General features: G+C 36.3%; 2 pseudogenes; both read right to left on the bottom strand.

Annotated features, from left to right (window-relative positions):
- LOC115889194 overlaps positions 1–26081 on the bottom strand; it is a 32877-nt pseudogene extending 6796 nt beyond the window's left edge.
- Positions 2642–11682, bottom strand: LOC115889222 (annotated as a pseudogene).
- Positions 26082–26328: the final 247 nt, after the last annotated feature.

The raw sequence follows: 26328 nt of genomic DNA on the forward strand, positions 1-26328 counted from the left end.
TCGAGAATTACAGCATCTATAGTGATCTGTTCTTTACAGCCAAGATCTCTTCTTCGACTACCTTTTTATTCTTCCGTATTGTGTTTTCTTGTTCTAGGTACGTATCAATTTTGTCACGAATTACAGCAGAAAGAATTTTGTACAATGTCGGTAGACAGGTGATCGGTCTGTTTTGCGATGGGTGTTTGGTATTCTCGGATTTCGAGAGAAGGTAAATAACTCCATTTGTGAGGAAACTTAGAAGTTCCTCTGGTTTTCGTAGGACTCTGTTAAATTGTGATGCCAAACATGCGTGTGTACAGGTAAGCCGTTCTGGATCCCGTCTTTTCCTGGGGCTTTGGTTCAGTTTGCTAGTTTCGATATTACTTTTCTTACATCATCGGTTGTTACTGTTACTGGGTTCATTGGGTTTCCACGTGACTTCTATTCTTGTACGCATATCCATGGAGCGTTTTCGCGGTGGTTAGAATGTTTCCAGAATTTTGTCACATCCGCCAGTTTCGGTGACTCACCTACATCTTCTCTGCTCTCCAGTGACCTGTAGAACTACCTCTCATGTTTTACAAACTGGTTTTTCTGCACTTTTCTCTGATAGCTTTCTTGGTATCGGCGAAGTCTTTTCGAGGAAGCTGCTGAAAGTTTTTGCTTCAGTGTATCCAAGTAGTCGATAATGATTGCTCGAATTTCTTGCTTGTGCTTGCCGTTTAACTGTTTGGCAAGTTACGGTAGTAGTCTACTAATTATTTTTCTGCTTGTCGTCCCATTGGCCATCTGCTGGATTCTCCCAATATCATTTCTAAGGTTTTCTTATGTTATGAATATTCTTATCTCCATGGCGGTTTTACTTTTTTTGAAACTGTTGTTTGAAACTATTGTTCGTAGCTGGGATTTTCTGGAACAGGGTCTATATTTGACCAAAATTCTATAATTTGGGCTAAATAATGCCGAACCTCAATTATTATGATTATTGTTTGATGGATGCTTTTTTGACGAAGGGCGCTTCGGTCCACCAATCTTGCGGCGTTGTAGGTCAGCAATCTGCCGCTTTCAATTTAATTAGCTATATGGGTAATTTGGTGTTGCAAACCCTGAAAGTGGAATATAGGTGTTCCAAATTGCTGCCTTTCTAACGTGTAAGGAATGGTGGCATCGAAATATCCTTGAGCTAGACCTAACATTTGTGCTGTTATACCAATTCTACCTTCATTTAATACATCTATGGCAATTTTGTACCCCGTCTGAAGTGATCGACGACATTCTATGTTGGAACTTTGACATCTTGGAATGCATGTGCCCGAAGCTACAATCCCAATGTCCTCTGGTTTGCTTCTCGTAAATCCAGTATGGGAGTGTTCCTGTCCACTGCGAAACAAGTTATACCTTTATAGCCTTTTGAGGTGTCTGCATTGGCCATAATTAAATATACTCCTGAGAAATCCGAATTTGAAATCGACATCTTCGATCCATTTATGACGTAGTCGTCTCCTATACGTTTTGCTGTAGTTTTTAATGCAAAAGCATGGGTTCATGATGATGGTTCTGATAGATCATCAACTACCTGGACCATCTTTGGTCGTTTCTTTTTATTGTCTTCGAGGCACTTTAACGCAATTTTAACATTTTAGTGTACATGTTCCCAAGATCTTATCTTCCTATATAGTATGGGTTCGATATCTTCCTCACATTTATCCAGCAGGTATGTTGCCAAATCTATCCCTTGTTTATCAATTGACGTAATCAGTTCTACTAGAACCACGCCGAAACTGTACATATCCAGTTTAATGGAAATGTCACCTCGGAGACATTCCGGTGACATATATGCTAAAGTACTGAATGGAACCGTATAAGTGTCCGTTTTCTGATTGGGTAGCCATTTTATGATTCCGAAGTCGCCAAGCTTGGCATTATTATCTGCATCTAATAAAATATTAGCAGATTTGATATCTCTGTGTATGATCGGAGTTGAAAAAGTTGTATGGAGATATGCTATAATCTGAGCTGTCCCTACTGATATTTTTAACCTTTGCTGCCTGGTAATTTCTGATGATTTTCTTTTAATATATCGCACAATGTCCCCCTGGAACATACTCGTATACTTAACAATACGTCGGATCATCACAAGAGTATCCCAATAAAGACACCAAGTTTTTTTGTGTTTATATTTACTTAAAAACTCCACTTCATTTTTAAATTGTTTCGTCACTTGATCATCTTCATTTACCACATCGACATTAGCCTGGTCGCTTTCAGTGTTTAACAGACTCAAATTTGGAATAATATTTGAACTGGGCGTATTCTCAATTAAGTTAAGAACATCTAGTCGGGAAGTGAACCTTCTAAGATATTGTCACCAGTTTGGTGATTTAATAATTGGAATAAAGGTGTATTGGTGCGTTACTTTCTATTAAACTTGAAGAATTATTTAAAATTGGCTAAACGCTGGTGTAAATGATTTAATGGTGGACTGATCGTTATTATCCGGTACTGAATCGAAAGTATTTAGAATTTCCGATATATTAGGTAGATTAACTGAAGAATTTTCGTTTTTAACCTCATTTTCCTGTAGACGAACGGAGAAATTTGGCATAACATCTATGTTTTTAACATGGTTTACAGGTTCCTTAGGTTTATCTTTCTGGATAACAACAGGCGTATTAAAATCTCTTCTTTCATTGTTATCTACTTCACTAATAACAATTTTCGGGATGCCTTTTGCAGGAAGAGCTAACTGTTTAATCAGATTTTTTTCGAATTTTATTTATAGCTAGGTATCTCGAGATAATTAATTTTACCTAAATTTATTTCGATTTCTCCCAAATGTCGATCAACGCGTACCGGCAAGTTTGTAGTTATTGCCCTTGCCGGTTCATTGACAGGTCTCGGGGGAGGTGGTTGGTTTATTAATTTCGATACGTAATCCGTAATCCGCTGATTGAAACGGAAAATTAGATTGGCTCTGATATTACTCGATTATTATTATTATTATTATATAAAAAATTGATTTTTGAAACTTTATACAAATTAAATTTTAAATTTATATTAAAATTATGACTTTGTTTGTACTTCCTCTCAATCGATTTTGCTATTGTTGTAAGCTGTATATTGCTGTGTCCTTCGTAAATGCTACCAATTTTTGCATCCCTCTCTCATCCAATCAATACATTTAATTGTTGTTTGTTGTGCTACTTCGGAAGCTACATATTTGCCCATGGATGCTTCTTTGATGAAGGGCGCTCCTTGGTCCAGCAATATTGCGGCGTTGTAAGTCAGCAATCTGGCACTTTCAATTTGACTAGCTTCAATTAGCTTCTTAGTTCCATAATCTTTAGCTTCTCTTGGTCTCATAACCATTGAAATTCCACTTTCTAAAGACACAGCAGTCGCGATTTTCAAGGCAGTGTCTGTGGTCTGTCGACTTTTATATAACTCTTCCTCCGAGTCTTTGCATGGCTGCAGAAAAGCTACAACAGGTTCTGGTGCCAATGAGTATAACGTACGACCATTCTTTAAATCGTCAACCAAAGTTATAACCAGTCCACTGACAGTACCAATTTCCTCACACCTTCCCACACTATCACCCGCATTTATCAGAGGTTTTCTTGCAGAATTGCATACTGTGACGCTTTACTGTGACGTTAAAGCTTCACAGTATGCAATACTGTGACTTCACAGTATTGCATACTGTGAAGCTTTAAAAACTGATCCAGGTGTTGAATGCCTCAAAACTATCACATCGAAGTAACTGGCTAGAGTAGAAATGGGATCTTCTAGCGATTCGCCTTTTTTCACCGAGGAACTGCTGTCGTCTATGTATAAACTCTTCCTCCGAGTCTTTGCATGGCTGTAGAAAAGCTACAACAGTTCCTGGTCCTAACTTCGTAGAACATCGAAGCCATGATCTTGCCGCGCAACACGCGATCCAGATGTCTATCTCTTGATACGTAAACTCTGAAAGTTTGAGCTTTATTGATATAGAAGATATAGTTCAACTGTTCCTTATTGAACATATCTACACCCAAAATGTGTTTTCCAGTGAGTCCGTGAGCATTGTGGTGAGGTGCCAATTCCGACTGGAGTAACGGTTTCTGATCTGGATTTAGGCCGATCCGGTTGATTTGAAAAACTTTCCGTCCTGATTAGATGCAATTTGGGTCTGCCGGTTTGGTTTTGAAAAACTCTCTGTTCTGATTCTGGGTGCCAAGGTCAGAGGTGGTATTGGAGAGGCCATGGTTTGACGTAGATCAAATTGAGTATTATTTGCAAAATATACCTCATTATCTGTTGCCAATAGTTTAGAAAATATCTCGTTGGTATGTCCATCAATATCATCCTCGCTCTGATGAGGAAATGGAGACAGTGGCCTGTCCAAAGCTGATGATGGCCGGCTTTCTGTTTGAGCTGCTATAGTAAATACTTTTCTGTCCCATTATTTGACGCTTTGTACAAAACGTGGTTGAAGAAGTACTTGTCCATCGACATACGCCACTTCACTTTTAAGAACCACTCTGTGGACTGCACCTTTTATTTTTCTTCCAGCAAACGGAGTCCATCTTGCTTTACATAGAAGGCATAGAATCTGGTATAACCCATTCTTCATCCATATCTACTTCAATGTACGTATTGAACTGTTCCGGTAGAATGAAGATCTTCTGAGGGTTCCTGTAGAGTTTGTTTACTATATCATCCATGGTAAGGCGTCCTTCGTTCACAGCATCAAGAAGTAGAGGAACAATTGTCTCCAAACCTGGAAACCTGGGTGGTGCATTTCCACTAAGTTTTTCCTCGATGGTGTGAGGTTTGATGATGGCAAAACATGATCTGTGACATAACAGTCTATGATATGCAGGTTGTCCCAAACCAACATTGGTCGAACTTGACTTTACCTAGGTCCTAAACTTGGTAGGTCTTTAGTGGACCGGAACAGATGATGTGGATAAACTTCGCAGGTGATCTTAAGACCTTTTTCTTTAGCTGGTTTTATAACTAAGATCTCTTCTTTCCTTGCCACGTGACATATATGAACTGGTCTGTTCAATAAGCTGGACAACAGTATGATGGCTGCAGTGGTCTGACCCTCGGCATGAACAGTGCTATTTTGGCCAACTATTGAGGTGTTTGTTCGAAACACTCAGATCGTTCAGTTTTAGAGTGGTAAAATTTTCGTTGAGGTATATCTTCAGGCCGCAGAGTCACTGGCTAGTTCACTGATCGTGGTGGCGTTATCACAAGAGGTACCTACGAATAATGCGTAATCACACCTAGCATTATCTTTAGCCAACTTCTTAACCAATAAGAACGCCTGAAAGGATTAATGTTAGACATAGTCAAAATAAGCGTGATTCCACTAGCTGAAGCTATTCCAGCAGCTGTACAAGAGGCGTAGTCTTCCTTGTGAGTGGCACATGGTTCTCTGACTTGCACGTCCACCTTTGTGAGGCCAGGTAACTTAACTAAGTTTCTGGACGACATGCAGTCGGTGTAAGTCTTCAAGAGGTGCTGATTTACCTATGAGCCTGATAGCCTCAACAAGAAGCTTAGTGCATTTTACATCCTAAACTAAACGTTCTCTAACATCCGTTATAAGCGGTATAGGGCAAGTCTTCTAATTCTATATCCGTGGGTGATAAACGAAGATACCCTCCTAGTTCCACCATTCCTCATGGGCTAGTTTATCACCAACTATTTTATTATCAAACTGTTTTTGGACAGAAACTCCGCTAAAGGAATCAGCTCTGACTCATTGGTTATGTCGTCGATGTTTTCAAAGGTTTAATGAACTGACTCACCTTGACACCATGTTCGTTATAGAAGCCAGCAGTGCCAAAACTGGCGTAAGTTTATACCCCAGGCTTTTTAAAATTTCCATACCTAGCAGCAGTTCCGTTGATGCTTAAAACACTGCCTATTGACAACAAAATGGACTTCTTCGGTATAGTCACTCCGGTACTCATTAAAGCTTTCAAGTACGCCTTGTATCTATTATCACGAAAATATGCCACTTCACCGGTAGAAACCATCTCCACACCCAACATAAAGTCCGCACCTGTCAATCTTGAAAAAGAAAACTGAGGTACCTTTACTCCAACCTTTCCACAACCTCCCAGCACGTCTACAGGCTCTACAGCCCCTTCCACAATAACCCTAGTTGCCATAGCAACAAAACGATAGTTCAAGGTTTTTGAAACAAAAGGAAAAAACCTAAAACCCTCACATTACATTCTCTAACCTTCAGGTCGTTGTCTTTGGCTATCAGTTGCATGTTAAAGGGCCCTGTGACCTCCAAGGACGCTGCAATGGACTTATTAGTTAACTTTTCATCGTTGATATCTTGAGATGGATATACTAAAGTAGTAACTTGCTCCGAAACAGCCACGCAGAGAATGATACCGTCACAAGCCACAGCATCAACGTCAATTTCTGTAGATTCGAGGATAAACTTCGATATGACAACTGGGTGTTCTTTCCTAACATCATTGGCTGCGTTTAGGTACGTTTTCAGATCTTTGAATGAGCTACGTTCAATGCAGCACCACTAAGAACGTCTAACAAGGCAGGGGTATCCGACTTGTTGGCAGAACTGTACAGCAGACTCTAAGTTAGTCAGTTCTTTCCAACGAGGTTGCATTATACCGATCCTATCCAACATTCTGGAGAACTTAACTCTGTTCCCTGCTCGGTCAATACAGGCTGGGGAAGTACCCAAAATCCTAGCTTGTTGTCTATGAAGATCCATGGCGATATTGTTAGGACCTCCCATAGATAGTATTATTCCTTCGGGGTTTTCTAAATCGTAGATGTCCATGACGACTTCAAAGGAGATTTCTTCAAAATACAATTCTGCCAGACATGTCATAGCCTGTATTAACCGTTACCGGGTTGTAGTTTACCATGATTGTTTCCTTTCCAAGTCGTTTGGGTTCTCTCAAAGATCCCACAGCACACCAGTCGAATTCTACAGAGCTACCTTATGCGATACACTCCGGAACCTATAACCATAATGTGTTCTTCACTGAAGTCCAAGTAATTATTTGTAGCATTGTAAGTTAGGTACAAATAGTTTGGTTTGGTTTGGTTTGTTTTCTTTTTTCCTTCTCTCAAAGCGGCAGCTATAACAAACATTCCTTTGTCAGTGGGTGCAATTAGCTCAGCATCATTTACTTCGCTGCTGAATGGGTCAAAGCCTGGGAAATTCTCGTCAACCATCCGCAAGGCTTTTTGGAAAGCCTCTTCGAACTTCCAATTTCCATTACCTCCCCAACAATCTTCATCGAGCTTCCGATTTTAGTGCTGACTCTAGCAAACTTGTAGAGATCCCAGCGAGGAATTTTCACAACGCAATACTCAAGACTTGGCTCGAAACAAGCTGTGGTTACTCCAGACTGAGTTCTTAATTTTTGGAAGAGGTATGCTTAGAGCTAGCTTAGCTGCCACGTAAGCCAAGGGATAACAAGTAGCTTTACTTCGCGATAATCTAGCGTTTACCTCGATTATAAAGTATTCTGCGGAATATGAACCGAGGGCGTGCTGAATGTTACATTCACCAATCACTCCGAAGTGTCTTATTACATTTATGGCTGTGGTTCTCAGCATGTGATATTCTCGATTTGAGAGATTTTGACTAGGAGCCACTACAATCGATTCTCCTTTGTGTATTCTCAAGCGATCTACATTTTCCATGTTACAGACAGTTATGCAATTATCAAAAGCATCTCTAACCACCCCGTACTCAACTTCTTTCAACCTTTCAAGGATTTATCGAGTATAAGTTGATTTGAATGAGCCAATGCCTGAGCAGTTAATGCTTTTAATTCATCCTTATTATTGGCAAATCCTAGGCCCAATCCACCTAGAGAGAACGCAGCTCTGGCCATAACTGGGCACCCTAACTGATCAGCTGCGCTCAAATCCTCCTCCACTGAACCAACAGCGAGACTGGGTGCACCCAACTCGGCTATTCCTTCAGCGAAAACTTTGTGGTCTTCTGTGTCTATGATGACTTGAATTGGTGTACTTGGATGCCAAGTATTTTGCGTTAAAAAGAAGACAAAAAAGACTCAAAGCCGAAAGACTCAGTCTCAACGTTTATATAAAGTTAACAACACAATGTACTCTTTAGTGTTGTTTTAATGTGTAAAATCCGAACGTGTGTGAGGATTGACTTTAATTGTATTTGTCTGATGATGCTCGTATGAGCGAAACACGTGTCACTGTTTAACGTAATATAAACGTTGAAACACACCCCGAGACTTTGAGTCTTTTTTCGCATTCTCTTTAATTTAAATCAGGTCTCTTTGAGAAGAATGGACGCCTTCTTTAAATTTTAAAAGCATTTTGCAGTTATATTTTTCGAAAACTTCCATTTTCTGGAGTTCTACTCCACAATTTAGTCCAATTTGTCCTCAGAAAATCAGTAGAACACATCCTGATCGCTCTCATCTGCTTACTCAACGTATTCATGAAATAATGGGAGGAAATATACTTTGTCTGCTAGATCTTTTGAGGTTTGGACTGTTGCAATGTTTGGGTTAATTAAAACGCTTTAGATGTTCTCCTCTTTCAAAACTTTAATAGCTTGTGATCCTGAATAATCAAACTTCCCAGCTTGTTCTATGGACAATCCACCTGATCCTGTTATAAGAATCTTGTTCGGAATGTCAGTTTCAACAGGCATATCGCTGACGTTTTTTGTAAGTTTATCTTTGACGCTTCTCTTTGAAATTGAGCCTTCTTTGACTGAATCCAGGAAGATATCGAAAAGGCATTTGAGATCTTGGGGTCCAGCTGTATGTTCTGGATGGAATGGGGCCGGAATAGGGTAAATTGCTAAGAACCATTCCTTGGTTTGTTAAGTCGTTCACGGTGGTAAATAGTGGTTCTCAGTGGTCTGGAATGGTGTCCGAATCAATGGCGACACATTGGTTTTATGATCACGATTACCGTATTTCATTTTGAAACTTTTACATCCAATAGCCACCGATAACAATTGATGTCCCAAACAAATACCAAAAACTGGCTTTTCCTTGGAACTATTCAAAACATTTCTGATATTCTCGATGGTGATTGCACGTATTTCAGGGTTTCCAGGTCCATTACTCAAGAACAATCCGTTAAACTCATATACGTTCAGTGTGTGGTTCCATGGTATCAGATCTACTCTAGACCCTCTCTTCAAAAAGCACCGAATTTGGGTGTACTTCAGACCACAATCCACAGCACATATTCTAGAGTAACCACCTTTATGGTATATAACCACTTTCTTTACAGATACTTCTACCAGATTTCGTAAATTTGGGTCAGGAATGCTTAATGAATCTGGTATTGGTAAGCTGTAAACAATTTTGCCCAACATGGTACCTATTTCTCTGATCACATTCGTTAAAACTCCTGTATCTATCCCCTTGATGCCAGGAATCTTTTACTCCTCCATCCATTTGGATAGAGTTTTGACGTTACGCCAATGGCTTGGTTTGTCGCAATACTCTCCGACAATAAAAGCACCTGCCCACATACGGCGCGACTCAAAAAAATATGGTAATCCATGTTTGTTCTTTTATGTATGTATGGTACTCCATAGTTTCCTATAATCGGGTAAGTGAGTACCAAAATCTGAGCACGCTAACTTGGATCCGTAAAGAATTCTGGATAACCTACCATACCAGTCTGGAATACGACTTCGCCACCCGTGGGCAGTACCGCTCCAAAAGATTTTCCAGTGAAAAGATTGCCATTTTCCAGAACTAAGTAGGTCGGATATACCATTAATATCTTCTCGTTTTATCGTAGCGAAATTCAGTTGCCGTTTTAAATCTGGAATGGTCAGAACTAGACAGTCGCCCATATTGGTAAGGCACAGGAGGTCCACTTCGGAATAGGAGGAGTAAGGTGTATCCGAATGACGCAAATGCCATCCTTCTTACTTTGGTTCCTTTATGTGCAGTAAGTTTGTATTTTCCATAAGGTTTTAGAGATGGCAAAGTAAAGATTTTGAACTGTTCTTTCGATGCGATAATCACCCTGTGCGCTTGCGTTGTGTCTGGAAGTGGTTTGGTTTTGTTGACTTTCAGAGGCTCAAGCAGTGGTTTACTGGATCCGTCAAGAACTGCTATGCCTATTACGAGCACCTTGTGCCCTAATTGAATTTCTTTCGCCAGATGACAGGATACATCTTCGGTTTCTCGTTTTGACGTCGACGGTACTAATATGGTGAAGGCATAAACCGTCCCGTTATTTGTTCCAGCCTAAATGGTTGGAATAGTGTTTTGTAAACAAAATTAACAAGGAAGATTCTGGCAAAGTACAGACATCTGACGGAAGAACTCATAAAGTCGTCAGCAGGTCTGGCTTCGATCTGTCTTTCGACAGGCTTTCAGAGTGTTGTAGTCTCCACCCTCTTCAGTATTGGTGGTTGGAGGCTTTCTTACCGGGGGAGAATTAACTGGGGGTGTCGGTTTGTCGTCTTTGTTTGTGTTTCTCCTTGTCGATCTGCCTTTTCTCTCTCCTTGACAAGTGAGATCATTTGGATTTAAGGTACATTTGACAACAACGGGTTTGTTCTTTATGTAATCCATAAGAGCTAAACTGTGGGCAATGCCTGCTGCGACCAAACCCCAATCTGCGTGTAAAATGACACAAGCCACCGCGAAAGGCAGATGTAGCTGTAAAATACCTGGAGAGGAACTATCTAGTAGTCTGGAAGCATATAACTTGGTGTATATTACTTGTTTTTGGTGCTAACTCACTATGTCCCTTCCATACAAAACCGTCCCTATTACTGACGATGTTCATCGAGGTAAGTTTAAAAGGTCCATCTAAAGCTTCCGTGTAGAATTTGGCAATGATGACTTGGTCAGCAGTTCCAGCTACTACTAGAGTACAAGAAAAGGGGACACATTACAGCCCTCTTTATAGCCAATCTAGGATCATCTGAATAAGGATCGAAAAAACAAATATTCTTAAATGGAAGCCACTCTTCCTCATCCTGATCTTGATTGACAGAACTCTCATCTGATTCGTCGCCGGTAAAAAACTGTGCTGAACTAAACTTGTATATTAATGTCAAAGTAACTCCTCCGGCATCGCAGAATCTGACAGTACCATCTTCATGCCAAGTTAGCAAAAGTTCCCTTCTGGGTTGTGCACTCTTTGAACACAATAGTTTTCCACCATCTATAGGCCATTTCCTTCCAAAATATAAATGGCTAGTTTGAGCATGGCCGGCGTCTCTTAGGTGTTCCCATAGTTCTTCAGGTATGCCTGATACGTATTGGCTGCGAGTAACCGCCGATGAATGTAACGCAACCAAATACGGCAAGTTCATCATTTTCCAGTCTTTACTGGACAAGTCAAGACGATAAAAACGTCCGGTTGTTGCTTAGCCCTGTCATCGTTGGAAATGGCATTTTGTTTTCTTCTTTTTCTTCATCTTCGTTTTCATCCAATTTTGATTCAACTAACCTTAAACTTTACTAGTAAAATCAAATGCTACATAATTATCTCCATGGATAAGTGACACATATTTGTCAACATAGTTTCCCCTAGGCAACTCACCAGAAAATACAAACAATTCCTTTCCGTTCAACTCGCGTGATATTATTTTCGGGATAGCCTTGCAAGCGTATGGACCGTATGTAGATAGGTCAATAGGTGCCTTCCAGTCGATTCCAAACATATTGTACTGATGGTTTTTAATTTTCCTTCTAAGGACTGTGACTTAACAGCTACCAAGGAATTTTTGTTAACCTCCCACAAATGTAACGAATTAACGTCTTGCAAACTGACCGCTTTGCACTTTCCTGGTAGAAATATCAGTTTCGTTACGGCAATGGGGTTTTAATGCTACTACCAAGCTACTACCAGACTACCAGAAAGTGGACACATTACAACCCTCTTTATAGCCAATCTAGGATCATCTGAATAAGGATCAAAACAGCAATTTTCCTAAATGGAAGCTACACTTCCTCATCCTGATCTTGATTGACAGAACTCTTATCTGATTCGTCGCCGGTAAAAAACTGTGCTGAACTAAACTTGTATATTAATGTCAAAGTAACTCCTCCGGCATCGCAGAACCTGACAGTACCATCTTCATGCCAAGTTAGAAAAAGTTCCCTTCTGGGTTGTGCACACTTTGAACACAATAGTTTTCCACCATCTATAGGCCATTTCCTTCCAAAATATAAATGGCTAGTTTGAGCATGGCCGGCGTCTCTTAGGTGTTCCCATAGTTCTTCAGGTATGCCTGATACGTATTGGCTGCGAGTAACCGCCCATGAATGTAACGCAACCAAATACGGCAAGTTCATCATTTTCCAGTCTTTACTGGACAAGTCAAGACGATAAAAACATCCGGTTGTTGCTTAGCCCTGTCATCGTTGGAAATGGCAATTTCGTTTTATTCTTTTTCTTCATCTTCGTTTTCATCCAATTTTGATTCAACTAACCTTAAACATTACTAGTAAAATCAAATGCTACATAATTATGCATAATTATCTCCATGGATAACTGAGACATATTTGTCAACATAGTTTCCCCTAGGCAACTCACCAGAAAATACAAACAATTCCTTTCCGTTCAACTCGCGTGATATTATTTTCGGGATAGCCTTGCAAGCGTATGGACCGTATGTAGATAGGTCAATAGGTGCCTTCCAGTCGATTCCAAACATATTGTACTGATGGTTTTCAATTTTCCTTCTAAGGACTGTGACTTAACATCTACCAAGGAATTTTTGTTAACCTCCCACAAACACAAATGTAACGAATTAACGTCTTGCAAACTGACCGCTTTGCCCTTTCCTGGTAGAAATATCAGTTTCGTTACGCCAATGGGGTTTTAATGCTACTACCAAGCTACTACCAGACTACCAGAAAGTGGACACATTACAACCCTCTTTATAGCCAGTCTAGGATCATCTGAATAAGGGTCAAAACACCAATTTTCCTAAATGGAAGCTACTCTTCCTCATCCTGATCTTGATTGACAGGACTTTCATCTGATTCGTCATACATAAAATTTTTATGAATAAAAAAATAAAAAGTGAATGAATAAATGGAAATTTAAGTGTTAGGTTAGGTTAGGTCATTATAGAAGAGAGTCGTACCATACTAAGCACCGATGTCTAGGTATGGTATAAAATGACACATGCTCAAATTAAAACTCTAACAAATAATAAAATACACTACATTTTTTTATTTGAAACGAGATGCTTTTATTAAAGTGGTCTTATATATCACAGCAATGCGGTTGTATAAAATATAACTAATATTGTTCTTCGATAAAAATGTACCTTTTTTCTAAACAGCAATTCTTTTAGATTAAGCTTTCCATAAAACAGCTCTATACAAACCTGCAGCAACAGGATCACATGCTTCAGTAATTCCTTTACCAACTACTGCAACATCAGCCCCCTTTTCAGCTTCAACTAAATCAGGGCTGTTGTATTGCTGTCCCAAATTAACCACTTTTGACTCTATTTTTACGCTTGGGGTAAGCCGGTTCAATCTTGGATTATCTAGAAATAGTGGATTTTGACAAACAATTCCTGATATTAAGTCAGAATATTTAGATGCCGATTTCAACGTAGACTTTGTATAACTGTCTGTTATTACACTTCCTGCTGCACTTAGTTTCAGCTAATAAAAACGCGCCCCTCTCTGGATTGCCAGGAGCACCTTTATGGCATCTGTTATAATCCCGTCCTCATTTTAATCAAATTTGTAATATTAGTTTAGGAATGTCCCATCTCTAATAAAAACCTTCATACCTTTGAGGTCATAAACGACCCTACAATATAATTCTAATTGATAACTTTAACTATTACTGTTGGGAATTTTGATCATAAATATATATAGCTTTCGCAGACGTCTGTCTATCTGAACAATGTAAGTTTAGGGCAGTGTCGTCCACTGCTCTGAATATTAGATTAAGGATATAAAAATTGTACTGTACGCCTCTGGCATTTCAGTAGCTTAGATATTATTTAAGGAACTGCAAGACAGGCCCTCACATCTCTTTTGCCAAAACCCTGTTTCAGTCACAAACTTTTTTGCTGAAACCTTCTTTTGCTCAACACTCTTTTGCTTTTGCTCTTCAACTCTCTTTTTACTCTTCAACACGTTATTATTTTTCACAGTTTCCCTCAGAGTAACTATTGTAATTAGTTATCATAATTAAAGTTAAGTTATATTAAAAACACAGTGTACATTAATTCCACACCCGAAAAGACCCTCAACAAGTTGGCCCTTCTGAAGAGGACCACAACAAAAATTGGCGCTGCGGACAGGATAGGATAGGACAGGATTGGATTGGGTTAGTCCAGATAAGGATTCAGGATTGGTTAGGCCAATTCAGGACAAGACTGGATAGTACGGGACAAAAGGATTCTCAAGGAGAAACAGGAAACTGGTCCAGGAGAATACCGTTGGTAAGTGGAATTTGTATATTTGTTTAGATTTTGTATCGAACGTTTTATATAACTTACTAGTAATTTTTTTAACTCCGTTAAAAAGTACTTTACAAAATTTTATTAATCATTTTTTTTAACTAAATTTATTAACAAAATTTATCATGAATACCAATTCAAATATCGATTCACTATCGTTAGATTTCATATGTAGGTTGATTCCTTTCGGATTTAGCGGTGATAGAAACGAATTAGGACAATTTTTGGCAAATTGTAATAGTGCTAATGAGTTAGCCAGTGAAAATCAAAAATTACCTCTATTATATTTTATACTATCAAGAATATCAGGTACAGCAAAAGAGCAACTAACATCACAAAATTTCGAATCGTGGGAAAACCTACGACAAAAGTTAAAAGATTTATATAGAGAGAGAAAACATTATGTCCAATTAATAGAAGAGCTAAATAACTGTAGACAAAATTTTAATGAATCCGTAGATGATTTCTTTCAACGTTTAGAAGTTTTAAACCATCGTACAATTTCTTCTGCTAAGCAGAGTTGTCGAAACGATGCCGAATTACCGGGTAAAACTCAAACTATACACGATTTAACTTTAAACAGATTCATTTACCATTCTCAACCAGAAATTTCACAAATGTTAAGATATAAAGGATTTAATTGCATTAAGGAGGCTCATAATGCGGCTCTCTGTCAAGAAAGAATATTAAATATGTTAAAAACTAATAAAAGCAACCAATACTGTAAAATATGTCGTAACAATTCGCATTCTACAAATAATTGTCGCAAAAATCATCCGCAATCTAATAAAAATTACCGAGTTCATTTTAACAAACACAATTCTAATAATTCCAATAATCATAATTTTAATCACACATTTAATCAATCTTCTACTAGTGAACATTATAATAATATTAAACAATGCAAATATTGTAAAAAGTACGGACATACAATAGACGAATGTAGAAAATTACAATATAAAAATTCTCACAGAGTATCGAATCAAAACAGAAATTCTAATGAAATACAAAATAAAAAATTTCAAAGGGTATCGAATCAGAATATACCTAATCAAATACCAAATGAAGTATCAAATATTCATTCATTCACAGATACTCAATCAAACTTAAAAATTCTCAGTGACGATAATAACTCTATATTTTTAGAATTTAAGTCTGATTTTTCTAATAATAAAGATAAAACATTTCGATTTTTACTAGACACAGGTGCTAGTGTATCTTTAATCAATTTAGATAAGTTAAATCCTGAAATTACTAAATATTTTCCTAGCGAGAAATTAACCTTACACGGTTTAAGTACAGATTCTCCTGTATTAACGGCGGGTAGTACTATAATCCCATTTAATATTAGGAATCATACATTGAAAATAAAGTTCCATATTCTTAATCAGAAAACAAACGTTCCTTACGACGGTCTGATCGGATACGACTTTATTAAATCACAAAACGCGCAAATTGATTTAAAAAACAATTATTTTCTCTTGACTCGCTACCTTTTCCGCTACATCTAAAAATGAATATTAATACTGCTAAAACTCTTAACATCTTTACTAATTCATCAGATTTATTTAGCAGAAATAAATTATTAAATCAAAACCTTAGAGTAGAACATTTAATTATTGAAGAAAAAGAACATATTTTAAATTTATGTACGGAATATAATGATATTTTTCACCTACCTGGCGATAAATTAACTTGTACTCAAACTATGAAACACGAAATTAATTTAAGTAATCAAAAACCAATATCAGCAAAAACTTATAGATATCCGAAAAAACAAAATGTATCTGGACAACAAAACTTTCAGATTGTCTATAAACCAGGCAGAATAAACTCTAATGTAGATGCTCTATCACGAAATATCAACATTAATATAATATCTAAAGACGACAATTATCAAAATTTTATTAAATATCATTATCAAACCTCAGAAATTACCCCGAAACTTGATATTAAAAACTCAAATTTATTCGATAATTTACCTGCTGCTATTTATTTTTCTTCAGATTTGGACGAAGATAATCCATTTTCACAACATATTAAAGATAATTTCGACTACAATATTAATCAGATAATATCTCCTAACTTACATTCAATTTACAAATTAAAAAATCATAATAAATTATGCTATTTAATGAATACAAAACATTTTCATTTTGATAAATTAAGCTATAAGGATGTATTTTATTCTCTGCGTAATTTAAGAACTCAGTTAATAAAAGATGATATGAAAACAATAAATTTACCTGACATTTCACTTTATTGTACACATTTAAAAAAATCTATGTACTACGAAATAATTCATTATTTATTTAAAGATACTAATATTAACGTACATGTCATTAATAAAGAAAAGTATAAACCTGAAACTAAGGAAGAGATTGAACAAATATTAAAAGAAAATCACGATTCTAAATTAGCCGGACACTCTGGTTATACCAGAACTTATAAAAGGATTAAGAAAAGTTATAAATGGAACAATATGAAGAAAGATATCAAAAAATATATTAAACGCTGTCCTTCGTGTCAAATAAATAGAACTAATTATAAACCAAATAAGGTCCCTATGGAAACTACATCCGCCAGCCAAAAGGCTTTCGAAAAATTATCGATTGATATAGTTGGTTCATTACCCATTACCGAGAATGAAAACAGATTTATAACTCAAGCTAAAGAAAATATAAATAAATCAAAACTTAAATCAAAAGAATATTACGATCAAAAAATTAACTATACGACTATTTATAAACCTAATGACCTAGTATATATATTAAATAAACAAGTTTCTCCAGGCTTAAACAAAAAATTATCCCCTAATTTTAAAGGCCAGTATAGAATAACAAAAGTACTTAATGAAAAAAATTTTCAAATTCAAATTGGGAAAAGACATATTATTTATCATACTAACATGATAAAACCTTTTATTTCAGATTAAAATGTTCGCCTTATTTTTATACCTTATTGTACTTTTTCCATTACCCTCTAACACTTCTAATTATCATATAACTTATCTACCCGGATAAACAGGAATATATTACCATAAATTGGGAAACACAAAATATCCGGTTCTGAAATCATTCTTTTCACACACCTAAATTTATCTTATTATAATGATAAACTAAATTCGCTCTCTCACGCATATTAAAGATCTTTTAAATTATGTCATAAGTAATGAAGATACAGGTCTCGATAATAATTTTTGATATAATAATTTGAAAAGAGGAATTTTTAATGGCACTTCATACGCTTTTAATCGATGGTTTGTATACTTGATGCAAAATTTTATGATCAAGCCATAAAATAACTATTTACCGTTAATTACGAAACTCGACTTACTATGAAACAACAAATAAGAATTATTTCAAATACTATTCAAAATTTTAAAGCTAGTATTCACAAGTTTTAACTTAAATTAACAATTTTTAAATATAAATACAAAATTCTTTAATCAATTCAGTAATCAAACTAGTAAGATATATTACGTAGCGATGTGGGATCTATCAAGTTGTACGAAAACCACCGAAAACGAATTCATATGCAAGCATCCTCAAGTTATAAGAATTCAAGAACTTAACTTAACCCCATCAAATCTCGAGCCAGTGAAGAGAACAAATTTAAAATTGGATGAACTGAACTTCGCTAATCACAAGCTTAAACAGATGGACGATCTTTTAGACATAGAATTGAAGAAACCATTTATTGTGCAACATTCACACTGGTATACTGTTGGACTATCAGCAATTGGTTCAATTGTAACGATCATCTTATTGTATAATATTCTAAAATGGTGTGGACTCTTTAACCTGCTAAGAAGATTACTATGCTGTACCAAGGAGCCCAGGACCCTCTCTGAAGGTTGCTGTATTAAACTATTTAATACAAATATTAATACTCCAAATCCAATAACTCAGGCCCAATTCGAGCAAATATTGGAAGAAGCTGGAAGAAGTGGACTCATAAGTAATCATTCAGCCGTGGAATTTTTAAACTTAAGTGGTCGACGCTCGACTAGAACACCATCGGTTCATATGGACTAATTAAAGACTAAAATGTTCAGTGTATTTTTACTTTTTTTCTATTTATTTTCAAACTTTTACTCTTAGAATAGTGTAGTTATTGTGTGTATTGTTTATTGTTTAATTTGACGATTTTTTTTTCTCTTAATTTTTTTTGTTATGAAAAAAAATTTTTCTTAGGGGGGAGGTGTTATAATCCCGTCCTCATTTTAATCAAATTTGTAATATTAGTTTAGGAATGTCCCATCTCTAATAAAAACCTTCATACCTTTGAGGTCATAAACGACCCTACAATATAATTCTAATTGATAACTTTAACTATTACTGTTGGGAATTTTGATCATAAATATATATAGCTTTCGCAGACGTCTGTCTATCTGAACAATGTAAGTTTAGGGCAGTGTCGTCCACTGCTCTGAATATTAGATTAAGGATATAAAAATTGTACTGTACGCCTCTGGTATTTCTGTAGCTTAGATATTATTTAAGGAACTGCAAGACAGGCCCTCACATCTCTTTTGCCAAAACCCTGTTTCAGTCACAAACTTTTTTGCTGAAACCTTCTTTTGCTCAACACTCTTTTGCTTTTGCTCTTCATTTCTCTTTTTACTCTTCAACACGTTATTATTTTTCACAGTTTCCCTCAGAGTAACTAATGTAATTAGTTATCATAATTAAAGTTAAGTTATATTAAAAACACAGTGTACATTAATTCCACACCCGAAAAGACCCTCAACAAGTTGGCCCTTCTGAAGAGGACCACAACACATCTAATGCACTCTTCCCAGTTAAGGAATATACAGTTACAAGGCTAGCCCATGAAGATATTTGATATATCCCTTTACTGTATTGTAATTCTACTGTTTTTCCAATATCAGCAAACTTTCTGTCTTCAAACAATAAAAATTATGTCTTTTAGCAATATCTTTCAGGGGTTCGATAAAATTGCTATGAAAATCTTCTATATAATATCAATATGTGTTTGTAAGGCACATATATGTATATGGATATACTTGTTCAGCAGGATTTAAAATTTTCGTTGCATCAGTAAGATCAGCTGCCAGACATAAAGTTTGTTTAGCAGATAAATTATTTCAAATACCTTAGCTGATACCGGATTTTTTGCTAGTTTTGATCGTTCTATGAATGACAATTTTAGTCTATTAGCAGGAGGTGCTTTATTCAGAACTGCATCTGTAATTTGAGTTTCGGTTAAATACTTTTGAACTTTTTGTTACATTTCTGAATCGATACACTTGGCTTCTACTAAATATTGAATGGTTTGTGTTAGAGACAATACAGCGTGCATTCTAATTCCATCTTTTTCTAGGATTTTTGCACCACCCTGTTCTCTATTTAAAAGGACCACTGCATCTTTGCATTTAATTCCTTCATTTAGAAGATCTCTAACTGTTTCTAATATACTGCTTTCAGAGGTGACAACATCTTCAACTAAAAGACATTTATCTCCTTCTTTGAATACTCCTTCAATTAACTTCTTAGTTCCATACTTTTTAGCTTCTTTCGTCTCATAACCATTGAAAGTCCTGTTTCCAAGGATACAGCAGTCGTAATCAACAAGGTAAACTAATGTTATTTAATAATAATATAAAAAACATGTAAACAGTGAAAACCCGACTACTTGTCAGTCACCGGCTGGAGCACCGACTAATAAAAAAAAATCAGAATAGAAGAGCCGTACAAGTGGTCTTATATATCACATCAATGGCGGTTGTATAACATATAACTAATATTGATCTTAGATAAAAATGTTAGCCTTTTTCTAAACTGCAATTCTTTTAGAGTAAGCTTTCCATAACACTTATCTATACAACCCTGCAGCAGCAACAGGAACACATGCAGTAGTATAACTCCTCCGCCAACTACTGCAACATCAGCCCCTTTTTCAGCAACAACCGAATCAGGGGTGTTGTATTGCTGTCCCAAATTATCCACTTTTAACTCTATTTTTCCGCCTGGGGTAAGTCAGGTCAATCCTGGATTATCTAGGAATAGTGGATTTTGACAAACAATTCCTGATATTAAATCAGGATATTCAGATGCCAGCTTTAGCGTAGACTTGTATAATTGTCTGTTATTAAACTTTCTACTGCACTAGTTTTAGCTAGTAAAAACACGCCCCTCTCTGGATTTCCAGGAGCACCTTTTTGGCATCTAATAAGGGTGTATTAGAGATCCCAGTTAATGAGTGACATTTTTCCCACTTTAGTCTTAAATTATTCAAATTTAACTGCCTTGATTTGATACATTCAACAAAGTGTTCAATTTCTAGTTTTCCGCCCTCATTTTTATTGTTTTTGAATCTAAACTAATGTTATTTAATAATAATATAAAAATCATGTAAACAGTGAAAACCCGACTACTTGTCAGTCACCGGCTGGAGCATCGACTAATATAAAAAATCAGAATAGAAGAGCCTTACAAGTGGTCTTATATATCACATCAATGGCGGTTGTATAAAATATAATTAATATTGATCTTAGATAAAAATGTAGCCTTTTTTTAAACTGCAATCTTTTAGAGTAAGCTTTCCATAACACATATCTATACAACCCTGCAGCAACAACAGGAACACATGCAGTAGTATAACTCCTCCGCCAACTACTGCAACATCAGCCCCTTTTTCAGCAACAACCGAATCAGGGGTGTTGTATTGCTGTGCCAAATTATCCACTTTTAACTCTATTTTTCCGCCTGGGGTAAGTCAGGTCAATCCTGGATTATCTAGGAATAGTGGATTTTGACAAACAATTCCTGATATTAAATCAGGATATTCAGATGCCAGCTTTAGCGTAGACTTGTATAATTGTCTGTTATTAAACTTTCTACTGCACTAGTTTTAGCTAGTAAAAACACGCCCCTCTCTGGATTTCCAGGAGCACCTTTTTGGCATCTAATACACCCTTCCCAGTTAATGAGTGACATTTTTCCCACTTTAGTCTTAAATTATTCAAATTTAACTGCCTTGATTTGATACATTCAACAAAGTGTTCAATTTCTAGTTTTCCGCCCTTATTTTTATTGTTTTTGAATCTAAACTAATGTTATTTAATAATAATATAAAAATCATGTAAACAGTGAAAACCCGACTACTTGTCAGTCACCGGCTGGAGCATCGACTAATATAAAAAATCAGAATAGAAGAGCCTTACAAGTGGTCTTATATATCACATCAATGGCGGTTGTATAAAATATAATTAATATTGATCTTAGATAAAAATGTAGCCTTTTTTTAAACTGCAATCTTTTAGAGTAAGCTTTCCATAACACATATCTATACAACCCTGCAGCAACAACAGGAACACATGCAGTAGTATAACTCCTCCGCCAACTACTGCAACAGCCCCTTATTCAGCAACAACTGAATCAGGGGTGTTGTATTGCTGTCTCAACTTTATACTCTGTCCCACTTTTAACTCTATTTTTCCGCCTGTGGTAAGTTGGGTCAATCCTGGATTATCTAGGAATAGTGGATTTTGACAAACAATTCCTGATATTAAATCAGGATATTCAGATGCCAGTTTTAACGTAGACTTTGTGTAACTGTCTGTTATTAAACTTCCTGCTGCACTAGTTTCAGCTAATAAAAACACGCCTCTCTCTCGATTTCCAGGAGCATCTTTTACAGTTACAAGGCTAGCCCATGAATATATTTGATATATCACTTTACTGTATTGTAATTCTACTGTTTTTTCCATATCAGCAAACTTTCTGTCTACAAACAATACCAAATTATGTCTTTTAGCCTAAGATATATAACCAAACTAACCGAGTTTAAATATCTTTGCTTTTAGCAATATCTTTAAGGGGTTCGGTAAAATTGCTATGAAAATCTTCTATAAAATAAATAGGTATGTGTTTTTAAGGCACATATATGGACCTAATTGTTCAGTAAGATTTTAAATTTTTATTGCATCAGTAAGAGGAGCTGCCAGACATAAATTTGTTTATTTTGCAGACAAATTGTTTCAAATATATTAGCTGATACCGGATTTTTTGCTAGTTTTGATCGTTCTGTGAATGACAATTTTAATCTATTAGCAGGAGGTTTTATTTAGAACTGTATCTGTAACTTGAGTTTCAGCTAAATACTTTTGAACTTTTTGTTGCATTTCTGAATCGATACACTTGGCTTCTACTAAATATTGAAAGGTTTCTGGTAGAGACAATACAGCGTGTATTCTAATTCCATCTTTTTCTAGGATTTTTGCACCACCCTTGATCTCTCTTTAAAAGGACCACTGCATGTTTGCATTTATTTCCTTCATTTAGAAGATCTCTAACTGTTTCTAATATACTGCTTTCAGAGGTCTATCTTCAACTAAAAGACATTTATCTCGTTCTTTGAATACTCCTTCAATTAACTTCTTAGTTCCATACTCTTTAGCTTCTTTTCGTCTCATAACCATTGGAAGTCCTGTTTCCAAGGATACAGCAGTCGCAATCGGCAAGGTAGTGTACGGAATTCAACATTTTTAATATCTTTCAATATATCCACAAGAAGATGCGACAAAGTTTTCATTATTTCTGGGTAACTAACAATGACACGTAAATCGAAATAAACTGAAGTCATAAGTCCCACTTTAGTCTTAAATTCTCCAAATTTAACTGCCTTGAGTTGACACAATTCAACAAAGTTTTCAATTTCTAGTTTTCCGCACTCATTTTTATTGTTTTTTAATCTAAACTAATGTTATTTAATAATAATATAAAAAACATGTAAACAGTGAAAACCCGACTACTTGTCAGTCACCGGCTGGAGCATCGACTAATAAAAAAAATCAGAATAGAAGGGAGCCGTACCATACTCAGCACCTTGTCTAGGTCTGGTATAAAATGACACATACGCAAATTGCAACTCTAACAAATAATAAAATAGACTACACATAGCATGTAGGGTACCTATAATATCTAAAAAAGGGCGCAGTTATAGAAGCTAGCACAGGGCGAAGAAAATGTATTAATCTACGACAATGTCATTATGACACATTTAACATTGTCATTTGGATGTCATTATGGCTTTCATAATAGCACTAGTGCTATTAACGTTTTGCGCAATGCCTTCAATATCCGAAGGGACACTTTCAGAATCAGAATCACCCATATTAATATTATTTTTTGCTTTTTGCTAAAACTGAACGTTTAACACAAAATTGAACATCAATAATTGAGATGCCAAAGTCAAAATGGAAACAATCAACAAGCAGGGTTACCACGGCGTCGACTAATATGGGCACCTGATAATTTTGAATTTTAATTTTTATGAGGATATCTCTGATATTTTAAATTAAATCAAATCTCTTTGAATCGTCCCTCGTAGATTAAATTTTGAATGATACACGTTCGATACGAACTTTTTAATGAAACTTGTGTAACTTAACGTTACACGCATTTCGTTATGGTGTTCGTATCGAACTTGTATGTGCGGCGTTACACGGTCCGTTTTTGCGGCATTCCGTTTTGCAGGATGCCGCAGAAACGGATCGTGGCCTCCAATTATACGATCCTGCAAAAACGGATTGCGGGACCTTCGTGCAGCTACTACGCACATTTTGATATTGTGTGGCAGACGCGAAGGAACTATGTCCCTTTCAAAATTAAACATTGTTTTATTACTTGAAGCTAAAAATGTATTACGAGAGCCGAAATGCCGTAAAACCTGGGTTCATCCTTTTAATTCCGAACGCGAAAGAAGACGAAGATTTGAAAATTTTATTCTAAAATTCGAAAGTACAATGATAAATTCTTTGGCTACTATCGGATGTCTCAAATATCTTTTGATGTATTGCTTGAAATATTGAGACCCAACATCACGAAACAAAACACGACAATGAAGATTCACCCATGCCCTTTGTCGTGCATCTTTGTTGGAATATTCAGGGTTTGATTTGTCCCAAAGGGCAGGTAGCCCATGAATTAGCTCGATAAATTGGTCCATATCAAACATATTTTGCTTTTCGCGATCAAAGCGGCATACCGCAGAAACGTACCGTGCTACAGTTTACATTCAACTGACTGTGTCGTCACCAAGGTTCCCGCATCCCGCAATCCTGCATTGCGGCAGCATGTCGCCGCACATCCCGCAAAAACGGATGGTGTTACATCTGCCATGCCATCTCATGCGATATTGCCATACCGCAAAACGGGACCCGCAGTGCGGGACCTGCAAAAACGGACCGTGTAACGCCGCACTAATAACTATTACGGCACTGTCAGGACAACATGTGACAATGACACAACATGTGACAGAATTTCTTCTTTGGTTAATCTGGAAACTGTTTCTTGCATAACTTTTAGCACATTTACATTCTCTGACAAAAATAATGAGTTATAGAAAAAACTTATGCTCTGTAATTATCCGTTATAATACACTGCGGTTTATGACACCAGATGCTGATGTGTATTCTGTACAGGGTGGGTCAAATTGGACACTTTTAAAGGGAAACACCCTATTCTATAGTATATAGACGAAAACTAATGTCGGTGTCTATGGTCGATTTACTTATTACAATTTTTTCCCCAAAGTAATATGATAAGTAGTTTCTGAGATACAGCCGGCACGGCGCGGCGCATCCATCTTATTATTCTTATTCCCCAAATCATCGAACTGCGGCTCATCTGAACTACCCTCTAGAGCATTCTGCTATTATTGGAATACATTTCTGCCAATTTTTGGAATCATCCGACCAGCATAGGACACCAGCAAAACATGCTCTCTTTTCTAGTTAAATCTACCCTGTAGTATTTCTTGAGCTATTGGTACCAAAATATGAAATCTACCTCCTACAAATATTTCACTAGCATCTAGTACTGTTAATATAGTTTTTTCTTCGTCAAACAATTCATCTTTATTTGATACCTGTTTGTACTGTATTTTGATTGTTTTATACCCAACTTTAATTTGGTCTCTTTCATTAGCTTGTGATGCCTCACATTTTTTTGTTACTTTTTGATTAATTATACACCATGGTATAACTAATTCTTCGGATTCTCCGGTATCTTTTACTTGTCTTATTTTATAAAAGTCTTGTGTTGCTGAGATTATTGATAGTACACTGAACGAAATTATATATAAACAAATAACTTTATCATTGTGATAGATTTTGTTATTATCAAATAGATACATATAAAATTATTTTTATCTAATCAATTGTATAATCAAATGGGTAACGTAAATAAGTAACAAAATTCACGTAATGATATTACATTTTGTTTAAAAATTAGGTCGCGGCCCAACATAGCTGTACGCGTAGAGCGGAGCGGAGAGGACAATCAAAAAAATACGCCTCAATCCGCCTGTATATGTGGAGCCACTTCCATTTACTTTACGTCTTGATTGTCGGATTGATCCTGTCCATATCTGTCTCTTTGATTATACCGATGTTGACCATACCCATAATACTGTCACTTAAATCTGTTCCTATTCCTATACTGATCTGTCCCCCTATTATTATAATCAGTATAGGATTAACCCTATTCCCATTCTGATTAAACTGATCCGGATGAATCTTATTCCCCAAATCATCGAACTGCAGCTCATCTGAACTACTCTCTAGAACATTCTGCCATTCTTGGAATATATTTCTACCAATTTTTGGAATCATCCGACCAGCATAAGACGCCAGCAAAACATGCTCTCTTTACTTTAAGGTCTCTTAAAGAAATCGCATCAGTTAGACGTTCCTTTTCACAACTGCCACGGAGTAATAGTAGTTAAATCTACCTTGTAGTATTTCTTGAGCAATCTGTTTGCACTGTATTTTGATTGTTTCATATCCAACTTTAATTTGGTCTCTTTCATTAGCTTGTGATCTCACATTTTTTTTTTGTTATATTTTGATTAATTGTACA

Source organism: Sitophilus oryzae, unplaced genomic scaffold, assembly GCF_002938485.1.
Source record: "Sitophilus oryzae breed Bouriz unplaced genomic scaffold, Soryzae_2.0 scaffold_811_pilon_pilon, whole genome shotgun sequence".
NCBI lineage: Eukaryota > Metazoa > Arthropoda > Insecta > Coleoptera > Curculionidae > Sitophilus > Sitophilus oryzae.